General features: G+C 37.5%; 1 pseudogene; it reads left to right on the forward strand.

Moving 5' to 3' along the window:
• The window catches only part of LOC126765887 (isoleucine--tRNA ligase, cytoplasmic-like), a 39,094-nt pseudogene that overhangs the window by 23,084 nt on the left and 1,518 nt on the right, over positions 1-14,492 (forward strand).

Raw genomic sequence — 14,492 nt, forward strand, 5'->3', positions numbered from 1 at the left:
TTAAATTTTTCTTTTTGGTTATGATATTCTTTACCATCAATTTTTATGATCAATAAATTGTATTAAATTAGTTCCATTAATTGTTTCATTATCAAATTTGTGTTCTCCTTCGAGGAGAATGTTTCCTTGGTTTATCTGTAATAGGGGGATATTATTTTCTTCTATTGTATTACAAAAGGCTTCTTGGTATTCTAATATTGGTATAGTACAATTGTCTTGTTTGTTTTGCTTACAAATATATTTACTCATATTATTTTTACATTTAGTGATTGCTATGAGTTTATTATTACATTGTGCTATCACTGGGTCTAATATAAGTTTCCCATGATGATATTTTAGAGCTAACTGCTCGTAGGTATTACATTGCTTTGATATGATTGGGTATTTACATATAAATAGTAATGAAGGCGTTACTATCCCTGACTATATGTATTTCTGCGTATTCTAATATATCTATAGCTGGAAGGGTTATTTTTTTTGTATTCAGGATCTTTTCCACTTCTTCTATATTTATTGCACCTGAATAAAAAAATTTTATTTTTTGCAAAATTTAATGTTATTGTTAAGTCTAACAGTTCCCTGTGTATTTCCTGCAATGCCATTCTTTTTTTAATGGCTTTAAGGTTAATCGTGTCTAATAATTTTTCGAAGTGTGAGTTTATTATTTGTTGTTTATTATTATTTTTATGATATTATTTATTTTTTCTTTTATTTTTATGACATCGTCATGGTCTGGAACTCCAGTTATGAAGCTGAATATACTGCCTAGGAAATTTAATGCTCGTTTGTGTCTCCTTGTTAATAACTGATCCTTTAGTGCTTCTATCCTTTGTATGATCATCGTATCTGCTATTTGCTCATTGTTGTGGTGTTCGTTTATGTATGTTGTTATGGTTTCATAATAGTCTAAGATTGTCGTTAAATTTACTATGTGGAATAAATAATCTTCTTCGTTGTATATATAAGATGGGTCTGTTTGTGTTAGAATATATTTTTTGTCTTCGACGTTAGTTATTTCGTATGTTTGTAGTTGTTTATGTAGTAGTAGTATTGTTACCAGCAATATCCATATTTGTTGTGTTGACATTGCGTATGTTATCCTTGTGTATGATCCTCCCCTTGGTTGTTAAGACTGTGTCCTCACGGTTTTCTTTTTCTATATGTTTTGTATAACGATGACTGGATTTATCTCTTCTGTCTGTTTTTTCGTAGATTATTTGTCCTTCTTGGAATTCTCTGTGTTTTCTTTTCTTGTTGTGGTATTCAAGCATGTAATTTTGTTTATTTTCTATTTTTTCTGCTATGTCAGGATGTAGGTTCCTGTTAAAGAATACATCTACTGGTCTTGCTTCGGTTACTGAATGTAGTGTCCTGTTGTATTCTTTTACTGCCTGAAATATTTCTTCATCTGCTGTACTTTCCTTGTCTGCTGCTAATGTCCTAGCTATTTCTAGTATCGTCGAATATAACCGCTCGACTTGTGCGTTCGAATATATTTTCGTTATCTGTCATTAGTTCGGTACAGTTGGGGAATATTTGTGTGATGACTTCTTCTATTATTTCGTGGAATTGTCGCTTCATGTCGAGTTTACGTAAGTATGTTATTTAGAGTAGCGACAAATGGTAGATAAGTATCTCGTGCCGCGTATCTGGAATATGTCCATTTGTATAGATGTGCCTGCTAAATTGGGTGTGGGCGTTGTTCCGATTACGTGTTTAATTGGTTTTCTTTCATATTTGTTCTTTGTACAGTGTCTGACTATTTTTTCTGTGTCTTTTCTTAGTGTTGGCCAATAACAAGTTTCTGTAATTTCTTGATAATTATTTTTAGCGTTTCTGTGCGCTCTGGTATGTGTGTATTGTAATATATTTTCTCTATCTGTTGGGTCTGTTATGTCTTTTAGTTTGTGTTGAGTAAACACTTTTGCGTATGTATCGAATGTGAGCTTTATGTCTTTCCTCACGTCGCACCATGTTTTTAGGTCTGCGTGGAAAGCTGTGGTTCGTTTAGGTTTCATTAATTTTTTTAATGTTTCTATTAAGTATTCTTTTGTTTGAAATTTAATCGTAAACCGTTCGTATTCGGGAAATGGCGTGTTCGCTTCTAAGTTATTTTCTTTATCGTGAATTATTTCAATTTGTGTTTTAAAGGAATTAAATGGTGTTTTCACTTGTGTTATGTGTCTTAAGTCAGACGATTCTGCAGAGTGCATAGACGTATCTGATGTGGTATTAATTTGACGCGATAGTGCATCAGCTACGACATTTTCTTGTCCCGGTTTATATTTTAATTTCGCACCATATTCTTCTATTAGATTTTTCCATCTTTTCAATTTGGTGTTTGGGTTTTTTTCCGATATTGAAAAAATTAATGATTGATGGTCGGTGTAAATTGTTAAATCTGCTATACCGTACAAGTAGTTTCTTAGTTTGTGTAATGACCAAACTATTGCTAACATCTCCTTTTCATTCGTGGAGTAATTTTGTTCTGTTTTTGTTAGAGTTCGTGATATGAATGCTACCGGGTTTTTTCCTTGGCTTAAAACTGCTCCTATAGCGTAATTACCAGCGTCTGTGGTTAGGTCGAATCCTTTTTTGAAGTTTGGTTGGTATAATTCATCGGATAGTTCATCGGAGGATTTGTGTGGTTTAAGTATTGGTATAACACAGGACGTTTTCCAAAATTGGGGGTAGAAACCAGTATTGAAAATTTTGTTATAAAGCTATACCAATCGGAGCTTGAGACTTTTCGGCAAATGTCTGATAATTGGATAAGAAATTTTATCTTGCCCCGGGGATTTACCCTTAACGGTAGATGCAACGAACTCGAATTCAGACAGTGAAATGCTGGTTTCTATTTGTTTAGCAGAAATAGAAAGAGGGGAGACAGAGTAGGAAGTGTCGGACAGTGTGGTGGTTTTAGAGGTTTGAAACTGTGTGCTGAATGAAGTATCTGAGCTTGTTTCAGAGTAGTGGTTTCCAAATAACTCGGAAATATCGGATGGATTGGTTACCAAACCTGTTGGCCCCTTTATGTACTGAATGGTTAGATTTCTAGGCACTCCAGAAAGTTTTTTTAAAGCGTTCCATATTAACTTAGGACTAGACGAAGGATTTATTTTGCTTGTGAAATCCTGAAAACATTTACGCTTGGCCTATTTCGCGGAACGACGGAAAAGAGCATTGGCTTTCCTGAAAGATATTAAGTTGACTAGTGATCGCGCGCGTTTGTATTCATACCAAGCTGTCTGTTTTTTTGCCCGCAATTTAGCGATTTCTTTATTCCACCAAGGAACACTCTTTGAACTTGCTGTTGGCTTTGTATGAGGAATGCTAACATTCGCTGCTGAACGGATAATTTTTGTTAACCTCGCACTTTCTTGGTTAGGGTTGTCAGATATTGGGGTATTATTGCCATTTATCTCGCAATGTGTCTGAAACTTCTCCCAATCAGCGTAATCAGTTTTGAATACCTTATTTATTTTGTGGTTTTTAGTTGTTGAACCAAGGTGCAATTTTAGTACAATGGGGAAGTGATCGCTTCCATGCAGGTGATGGAGTATACTCCATTCCCACTCTGTGGCAAGTGTGTCGGTGCACATTGTAAGATCTACATGGGAAAAAGTGGAGTGAGTGGAAAAGTGTGTCGCGGATCCGTTATTCAAACATATTAAGTTAGAGGAAAGTAAAGCGTCTTCAATGTATTTGCCCCTCTTGTTGGCTATTGGAGAGCCCCATAGTGGACTCCATGCATTAAAATCACCCGCGAAAATTAAAGGAGTAGAAGCTTGGTTGAATAATTGCAGGATGTCTGTACTGGTAAATTGTTCGTCTGGTGCAATATAAGTGCAGGTAATGGTGATTTTTTTAACTAGGATAATTTCGATCGACATAGCCAGCAAGTTGGATTGAATGGCATTAATTTTGTGTGGAATATCTCTTCTTATGAGAATCGTAATGCCTCTTCCACATATTAGGAAGATTGTGAAACATGCCAATGTACTGCTTAGGAGTAAAAGCCGACAAGTTGAAAGAGATGTGAGTTTCATTTAAGAGTATAATAGCTGGGGCATGATCTTGTATTAATAATTGAAGCTCATTGTAATTATTAATGTAGCCGTTTAAATTCCATTGCAATATTAGAATCATAAGATCTATGTAGGAAAAAAAAGAAAAAGGGAAACAGAAGAGAGCTAGAATATCAACTCGTATGAGCAGTCAGTTGAAGCTGAGTGTCACCAATTGAGTACTAGTTTAAAAGAGAGTAAAAGCTAAGCGTATTTATTCAGAGTCAATTTCTATTTGTTCAGTATGTTCAGTAGAGTATTGATTATTGTTGGAAATGCTTGTTGTTGGAAAGACATTTTCGTGATTAGGTGGATTAGATTCTCTATACTTTTTGAGGGCTTCGTGCATACTGCACTTTTTTAGTGTCTTTATTTTTAAAATTTCTTTAGTTTGCATATACCTTGGACACGTATAATCAGAAGAGCGATGCTCGCCAGAACAATTCGCACACATAACTCGGATGCAGTCGTTATCGTGTGGAGAAGGAAAATAGCAAATTTCGCATGTTGGGGAACCTTTGCAATGTTTTTGCGTATGACCCAATTTCTGGCATGACCTGCAGCGCATTGGATTAGGCACGTACGGTCGCACAAGGGTCATCTTCCATGCGATGTTTATTTTGTTTGGAAGGGAATAACTGTTGAATGATATTAGCATAACACCAGTAGGCTTTATAACACCTTCAACTTTGCGAGTGAACTTATAAACCGCGGAAACTTCGTAAGAACTCAGTCCTTCTATTATTTCGCTTTCAGGCACATCGTTTAAAAACGGTGCATAAATGGTGCCTTTGTTACAATTAAGATGTTGATGATAGCTAGCGCTAACAGCGCCAATGTTGAAAAGACATTTCGTTTTTATAAGCTTTTCTGCTACTTGCTTATTTTTCACTAGCAGTAATAGGCTGCCGTCGCGTAATTCACTAATTTTGATTATATCTTTGCTCACGGTAAGTAAGGCATTGTAAACACGAAAACAAGAAACCTTCGAAAGGGGTGCAGTATTCTCATCGGATTTAATCACAATATACTTTGGGTCATCACTTTTTATTGGCGGTAAGTCAGGAAAAACATCTTGCAGTTTTTGATACGATTTTTTACGTTTTGGTTGGGGACCTTGGGCCAGCGCAGCAAACCTGTTGTCCCCGAACTGGAAGCCCACCGGGGGCAGAGTGGAAAAATTATAATACACTTATATAAATATTGGATTAAATTTTCTCACTTAAAATAAGTATTAATCGCGTTACTTAAGTAAGCAGACCGGGGTGCAAAAAAAAAAAAAACCAAAAGAGAGCTATTTGAATAGCTATAAACTGGACAAGTTAAACACAGCTACCCATTTTGTTGGCGCTCAGATACACCACTCATTTACAAAGCTGTGCCATCGTGGTTCGTACGCGTCGAACACATGTCAAAAAACTTACTGGCAAGTAGCTCGCAAACTTATTGGGTTCCTGAATTCGAACGGGATAAACGATTTGGCAATTGATTAAAAGAAGCAAGGGATTGGGCTGTAAGTTTAATATAATTTACGGGCAAATATGTTAGTTATTTGAAAGCAATTTCTAGATTAGCCGTAACCGTTATTGGGGAACGCCAATACCGATATGGCGATCAAATTAATAACACTTGGGTTATTTTAGTCAAAAAAATATTTTAGTTCTGCATTGACAGCAGAACGTTCTTTATTTGGTAATCTTCAAAATACAAAAGACAAAGCGTGTATGGTTATGCTTCTATTTATACTAATGGGTAATCTACAATACATATAATTTGTTGTTCTTGATAATGGTGTTTAGTTTAGTGTTATCGCGTACTTTGGACATTGACCCATGTGATAGTGGTGTGTTGTAAGTTACATGTGCCTTAACTCTCTCCTCCTTTTAAAAGAGTAAAGGCTCCTGCCTTTTTATACGGTTGTAGTGGTGTTCTTTTTGGTTAGGTATTCCATTCCTTGTTTTCGTAGTATTTTCTCGTAACGTTTTTGTGTCATTCGTTGTGTTTTCAATATCTTATATCTAAGTACTGCATAATATAACTTAAATGATAAACATGTTAAAATTATTAAAATAACGATTATACTTATTGTTATAAGAGTTGTTTTAATAGGGTGTTCCTCAAAAGGGATTATGAATGTATGTAATTTTTGGATGTTGTTAAATTTATAGTTAGATTCTCCATTCAAGATTTCTAATAGTTTAATTTTATCATTAGAGTGTGTTTTTATATATTCGTTAAATTTTTCTTTTTGGTTATGATATTCTTTACCATCAATTTTTATGATCAATAAATTGTATTAAATTAGTTCCATTAATTGTTTCATTATCAAATTTGTGTTCTCCTTCGAGGAGAATGTTTCCTTGGTTTATCTGTAATAGGGGGATATTATTTTCTTCTATTGTATTACAAAAGGCTTCTTGGTATTCTAATATTGGTATAGTACAATTGTCTTGTTTGTTTTGCTTACAAATATATTTACTCATATTATTTTTACATTTAGTGATTGCTATGAGTTTATTATTACATTGTGCTATCACTGGGTCTAATATAAGTTTCCCATGATGATATTTTAGAGCTAACTGCTCGTAGGTATTACATTGCTTTGATATGATTGGGTATTTACATATAAATAGTAATGAAGGCGTTACTATCCCTGACTATATGTATTTCTGCGTATTCTAATATATCTATAGCTGGAAGGGTTATTTTTTTTGTATTCAGGATCTTTTCCACTTCTTCTATATTTATTGCACCTGAATAAAAAATTTTATTTTTTGCAAAATTTAATGTTATTGTTAAGTCTAACAGTTCCCTGTGTATTTCCTGCAATGCCATTCTTTTTTTAATGGCTTTAAGGTTAATCGTGTCTAATAATTTTTCGAAGTGTGAGTTTATTATTTGTTGTTTATTATTATTTTTATGATATTATTTATTTTTTCTTTTATTTTTATGACATCGTCATGGTCTGGAACTCCAGTTATGAAGCTGAATATACTGCCTAGGAAATTTAATGCTCGTTTGTGTCTCCTTGTTAATAACTGATCCTTTAGTGCTTCTATCCTTTGTATGATCATCGTATCTGCTATTTGCTCATTGTTGTGGTGTTCGTTTATGTATGTTGTTATGGTTTCATAATAGTCTAAGATTGTCGTTAAATTTACTATGTGGAATAAATAATCTTCTTCGTTGTATATATAAGATGGGTCTGTTTGTGTTAGAATATATTTTTTGTCTTCGACGTTAGTTATTTCGTATGTTTGTAGTTGTTTATGTAGTAGTAGTATTGTTACCAGCAATATCCATATTTGTTGTGTTGACATTGCGTATGTTATCCTTGTGTATGATCCTCCCCTTGGTTGTTAAGACTGTGTCCTCACGGTTTTCTTTTACTATATGTTTTGTATAACGATTACTGGCTTTATCTCATCTGTCTGTTTTTTCGTAGATTATATGTCCTTCTTGGAATTCTCTGTGTTTTCATGTAATTTTTTATTTTATTTTTTATTTTTTCTGCTATGTCGGGATGTTGGTTCCTGTTAAAGAATACATCTACTGGTCTTGCTTCGGTTACTGAATGTAGTGTCCTGTTGTATTCTTTTACTGCCTGAAATATTTCTTCATCTGCTGTACTTTCCTTGTCTGCTGCTAATGTCCTAGCTATTTCTAGTATCGTCGAATATAACCGCTCGACTTGTGCGTTCGATGTTGAATGATGCACTGCTGTGAGTATATGTTTAATTTGTAGCTTTTTCATTAGTGCTGTTGTGCCGACGCCGCTGAATATATTTTCGTTATCTGTCATTAGTTCGGTACAGTTGGGGAATATTTGTGTGATGACTTCTTCTATTATTTCGTGGAATTGTCGCTTCATGTCGAGTTTACGTAAGTATGTTATTTAGAGTAGCGACAAATGGTAGATAAGTATCTCGTGCCGCGTATCTGGCATATGTCCATTTGTATAGATGTGCCTGCTAAATTGGGTGTGGGCGTTGTTCCGATTACGTGTTTAATTGGTTTTCTTTCATATTTGTTCTTTGTACAGTGTCTGACTATTTTTTCTGTGTCTTTTCTTAGTGTTGGCCAATAACAAGTTTCTGTAATTTCTTGATAATTATTTTTAGCGTTTCTGTGCGCTCTGGTATGTGTGTATTGTAATATATTTTCTCTATCTGTTGGGTCTGTTATGTCTTTTAGTTTGTGTTGAGTAAACACTTTTGCGTATGTATCGAATGTGAGCTTTATGTCTTTCCTCACGTCGCACCATGTTTTTAGGTCTGCGTGGAAAGCTGTGGTTCGTTTAGGTTTCATTAATTTTTTTAATGTTTCTATTAAGTATTCTTTTGTTTGAAATTTAATCGTAAACCGTTCGTATTCGGGAAATGGCGTGTTCGCTTCTAAGTTATTTTCTTTATCGTGAATTATTTCAATTTGTGTTTTAAAGGAATTAAATGGTGTTTTCACTTGTGTTATGTGTCTTAAGTCAGACGATTCTGCAGAGTGCATAGACGTATCTGATGTGGTATTAATTTGACGCGATAGTGCATCAGCTACGACATTTTCTTGTCCCGGTTTATATTTTAATTTCGCACCATATTCTTCTATTAGATTTTTCCATCTTTTCAATTTGGTGTTTGGGTTTTTTTCCGATATTGAAAAAATTAATGATTGATGGTCGGTGTAAATTGTTAAATCTGCTATACCGTACAAGTAGTTTCTTAGTTTGTGTAATGACCAAACTATTGCTAACATCTCCTTTTCATTCGTGGAGTAATTTTGTTCTGTTTTTGTTAGAGTTCGTGATATGAATGCTACCGGGTTTTTTCCTTGGCTTAAAACTGCTCCTATAGCGTAATTACCAGCGTCTGTGGTTAGGTCGAATCCTTTTTTGAAGTTTGGTTGGTATAATTCGATTTTTTCTTTTAATAGTTTCTTTATTGTATTTATAACATCTAGTGCATTTTTATCTAGTTTTATTTTTACATTGGAACTTTTATTCTTTGAAATGTTGCCGTTTTCTCCTCTCAAATATATTGTCAGTGGTTTCCATATGTGTGCGAATTTCCAATAATAGGCCTAAGAATGAGCGTAGGTCCTTTAAACTTTCAGGGGTTTTTATACCTATCTATTACCTCTATTTTTTCAGGGTCTACTGTTATTCTATCGTTTTTTTATTACGTGTCCTAAGAATTCGGTTTGTGTTTGGAAAAACTTTGACTTTTCTTCAGAGATTTTCATATTAGCGTTGTGTAATGTTTGTACAATTTCGGTAATGTGCTTCATATGTTCTTCGGGGGATGTTGAATATATTAGGACATCTATAACCATTCTCTTTTTTGTTTTCCTTCCTCATCTAATCCTTTTTTAGAGACTGTCCATATCGGGGCATTGTATGGGCTTTTGCTCTCTTTTATTATACCGTTTGCTAATAATTTATTTATTTCCTTTTTTACGAAACCTTGATCCGCGTATGGATATGGATATTGCCTAACCCATACAGGATCATTAGTTTCTGTTCTAATTTTAGCTTTTATTGTAGTTGTATACGGTAAGTTTTCGTTTCTATAATTATTTTTCATTAAATCTTTAATGCAATTTTCGAACTGTTTCTCGCCTACTGTATAGTTTACCTTTGTGAGTGATTTGACACTTTAGTAAACGTTATTGAATACTTGAAAAGATCTATCTTTGCCTTCATTTTCCTTAATGAATCTTCTCCTAACAGGATATCAAAGTTTTTTAATTCATTTATTTCTAGAAATTCTAAGTCGAATCCTACTAGATTAGTTTTTCTTTTATATGTACCATGAAGTGTAGTTGTATTAATTATTTTTGCTAATGGTATACTTTTTGCGTATTTATAATTTTTGCTTACGTAACTACTGGTTGCACCTGAATCGATCAGTATGTGCACGGACTTACCATCTGGTGCGGTTCTCTTGAGTGTTGGTAGACCGTGGTACCTTATAAAAAATGTTCTTCTTCAGTGTAGTTGCTGTTTGGTTCGTTGTAGAGTGACTGGATTTCGCTTCTTTCATTGTTGAGTTGGTTCACTCGCTGTGCTTTGTTGTGGGCGTAAGTGTCTGTTTCGTCTCTATACCTTTTGAATTAGCTGCCAAATGTTTGGACTGCTTGTCTGAAGGGATTGAAGGTTGCTTGCTGTCTTGGTTGGACTGGTGGGTTGTTTGGAAGTTGTATGTTTCTGTTGGTCGTCGGAATCGTGTTGAGGAATCTATTTCCATAGGTTGTACTCTGGGTTGTTGGATCCTTTGAGGAAATGTGTTCCTGTTGTTTACTGTTTAATTGTGTTGCGGATGTGGTCGCATCCTGGGTATGTATTCTAGGTGTTAATAGCCGACATCATGTTGCATAGTTCTGGCTATATCGTGAGCTTCTGTGAGTGATGCACAGTATCTGGAGTATAATGCGTTTTTGATTGAGGAACTTCTAATGCCGGATATGTATGTTCTCGTGGCTTTTAATTGTGCTTCTTTATTATGTGATGCTAGGACTGCTTCGTTTTTATACGTCATTTCTAACTTGGACAGGATCAGGTTTAACGCTTGATTCACCTGATCGTAGTATTCATGTAGTGATGAATTTCCTTGTTGTAACCTTCTTATTTCATCTTCCAGGACATACAGTGGTCGTTGGTCGGCATAGGTTATGTCAAGCCGATCGATGATTGCATTAAAATTAGTTCTGGTGTTATTGTTAACCAGGACCTGTGATGCACTGCCGGTTATTTTCCCTAAAATTATGAGCACTGCTTGAGCAAATAAGTTTGTTCCTCTGAATTGCATAATGTTATTCATGTGAGTGGTCACTATTTTTCTCCATGGTCGATATTCTTTAGGATCGCCGCTGAATGTTCCTATTAGTTTGAACATGTTTAAATCTATATCCTGTGCATTATTGTATACACATACATCGTCCTCTTCCTCCGCTTGAGTAGTTAATGTTGGATTAGCTAGTTCCATTGAAGCTATTTTTCGCTGTAGTTCGGTGACTATAGTATGGAGTGCTTGAATTTCGCCGTTCATTTTTTAGGTTTTAACTTGTTATTAAATTTTCAATTTTCATTTATATTATTTGCGTTGACTTGAAGGATAAAGGTTATCCTTTTACTTTTTATCAGGAGCCACACGCGTAAGGATTTTATTCACTGAATCCTTTTTTGATGTGTGCCCCACATTGGGCGCCAATTAATAACACTTGGGTTATTTTAGTCAAAAAAATATTTTAGTTCTGCATTGACAGCAGAACGTTCTTTATTTGGTAATCTTTAAAATACAAAAGACAAAGCGTGTATGGTTATGTTTCTATTTATACTAATGGGTACTCTTCTTCTTCTTCTTAATTGGCGTAGACACCGCTTACGCGATTATAGCCGAGTAACAACAGCGCGCCAGTCGTTTCTTCTTTTCGCTACGTGGCGCCAATTGGATATTGCAAGCGAAGCCAGGTCCTTCTCCACTTGGTCCTTCCAACGGAGTGGAGGTCTTCCTCTTCCTCTGCTTCCCGCGGCGGGTACTGCGTCGAATACTTTCAGAGCTGGAGTGTTTTCATCCATCCGGAGAACATGACCTAGCCAGCGTAGCCGCTGTCTTTTAATTCGCTGAACTATGTCAATGTCGTCATATATCTCATACAGCTCATCGTTCCATCGAATGCGATATTCGCCGTGGCCAATGCGCAAAGGACCATAAATCTTTCGCAGAATTTTTCTCTCCAGAACTCGTAACGTCGACTCATCGGTTGCTGTCATCGCCCAAGCCTCTGCACCATATAGTAGGACGGGAATTATGAGCGACTTATAGAGTTTAGCTTTTGGTCGTCGAGAGAGGACTTTACTTTTCAATTGCCTACTCAGTCCGAAGTAGCACCTGTTGACAAGAGCAATCCTGCGTTGGATTTCCAGGCTGACATTATTAGTGGTGTTAATGCTGGTTCCTTGTCCAGCCTAGAGAAAGCAGAACTAACGGCGCGGGTGTTGAGGCCGATGATATCAATATCGTCGGCATACGCCAGCAGCTGTACACTCTTATAGAAGATGGTACCTTCTCTGTTTAGTTCTGCAGCACGAACTATTTTCTCCAGAAGCAGGTTGAAGAAGTCGCAAGATAGGGAGTCGCCTTGTCTGAAACCTCGTTTGGTATCGAACGGCTCGGAGAGGTCCTTCCCGATCCTTTCGGAGCTTTTCGTAATGCTCAACGTCAGTTTACACAGCCGTATTAGTTTTGCGGGGATACCAAATTCAGACATCGCGGCATAAAGGCAGCTCCTTTTCGTGCTGTCGAAAGCAGCTTTGAAATCGACGAAGAATGTGAAGTGTGTCGATTCTCCTTTCACGGGTCTTTTCCAAGATTTGGCGCATGGTGAAAATCTGGTCGGTTGTTGATTTTCCAGGTCTGAAGCCACACTGATAAGGTCCCATCAGCTTGTTGACGGTGGGCTTTAATCTTTCACACAATACGCTCGATAGAACCTTATATGCGATGTTGAGGAGACTATGCTCTGGGCATCAGTGACTAGATCACCTTTGGGGGTTCTACAAGAGTATGCTCCGATCTTGAAACCTTCTGTAAGCCGCCGCATTTTTCCGTAGAATTTTCGAGCATTACCCCTGTCGGCCAGCTTATCAAGCTCTTCGTACTCACGAATTTCGGCCTCTTTCTTCTTCTATCTGCAAATGCGTCTCGCTTCCCTCTTCAACTCTCGGTATCTATCCCATCCCGCACGTGTAGTGGTCGATTGTAACGTTGCGAGGTAGGCAGCCTGTTTTCTCTCCGCTGCGACACGGCACTCTTCGTCGTACCAGCTGTTCTTTTGCACTTTCCGAAAACCAATGGTTTCGGTTGCAGCTGTACGTAAGGAATTTGAAATGCCGTCCGACAGTTCCCTTATACCGAGTTGTTGACGAGTGCTCTCAGAGAGCAGGAGTGCAAGCCGAGTAGAAAATCGTTCGGCTGTCTGTTGTGATTGCAGCTTCTCGACGTCGAACCTTCCTTGTGTTTGTTGGCGTGCGTTTTTTGCTGCACAGAGGCGGGTGCGAATCTTAGCTGCAACAAGATAGTGGTCCGAGTCGATGTTAGGACCTCGGAGCGCACGCACATCTAAAACACTGGAGACGTGTCTTCCATCTATCACAACATGATCGATCTGGTTGGTAGTTTTTCGATCCGGAGACAGCCAGGTAGCTTGATGAATCTTCTTATGCTGGAATCTAGTACTACAGATAACCATATTTCGGGCCCCGGCGAAGTCAATCAGCCTCAACCCATTTGGGGATGTTTCGTCGTGGAGGCTGAATTTACCGACCGTAGTGCCAAATATACCTTCTTTGCCCACCCTGGCGTTAAAGTCGCCAAGCACGATTTTGACATCGTGGCGGGGGCAGTCTCATAAGCGCGCTCCAAGCGCTCATAGAAGGCATCTTTGGTCACATCGTCCTTCTCTTCCGTCGGGGCGTGGGCGCAAATCAGCGATATGTTGAAGAACCTCGCTTTGATGCGGATTGTGGCTAGACGTTCATTCACCGCAGTGAATGATAGTACTCGGCGACGGAGTCTCTCTCCCACCACGAATCCTACACCAAACTTGCGCTCCTTTATATGGCCACTGTAGTAAATGTCACAAGGACCTACTCGTCTCTGTCCTTGTCCCGTCCATCGCATTTCTTGGACGGCGGTGATGTCAGCCTTTGTCTTTACGAGGACATCAACCAGCTGGGCAGCGGCACCTTCCCAATTAAGGGACCGGACATTCCAGATGCATACCCTCAATTCGTAGTCCTTATTTCGTTTGCCATGGTCGTCATCAAAAGGGGGGTCTCTCATCCGAGGCTGGTTGTAGCTCTTCACTGGGGGTGTTTTTTACGTGGCGGGTCCCAAACCCAGCGCACAACCCTTGTAGGGAATGTTTCGCCTTCTCACTTTAGCTCGCCTTCGAACGGATGTTCTTAGGCTACCCAGAGGATACTTGGTCAAAGACCGGAAGTAGTGAGCTGCTTGAGCCATGTGTAAAAGAATCGTTTCTGGCCACTCCCAAGTGAATGGCGATCAGAGAACTTTCCTCACTTGCGTGAACTTCTACACATGACTCCATCCTCCATCTACAATACATATATGTAATTCGTTGTTCTTGATAATGGTGTTTAGTTTAGTGTTATCGCGTATTTTGGACATTGACCCATGTGATAGTGATGTGTTGTAAGTTACATGTGCCTTAACTATCACCTACTGGTGACGAAACTGTTTGTATTGGAAGTATCAAACACTTAGAAATGTTTTCCGGGAAGAAGATTACGGATCTTCATCGTGAGACGATTGATGAAATAAAAATACCGTCTGCCATTCCTGGACGGGCCCCCTTACAAAAAAATTTTAAATTGGTTAGTGTTAGCGGAGCGGTCAAAAAAGTAAAAAA

This window comes from Bactrocera neohumeralis, unplaced genomic scaffold, assembly GCF_024586455.1.
Source record: "Bactrocera neohumeralis isolate Rockhampton unplaced genomic scaffold, APGP_CSIRO_Bneo_wtdbg2-racon-allhic-juicebox.fasta_v2 cluster11, whole genome shotgun sequence".
NCBI lineage: Eukaryota > Metazoa > Arthropoda > Insecta > Diptera > Tephritidae > Bactrocera > Bactrocera neohumeralis.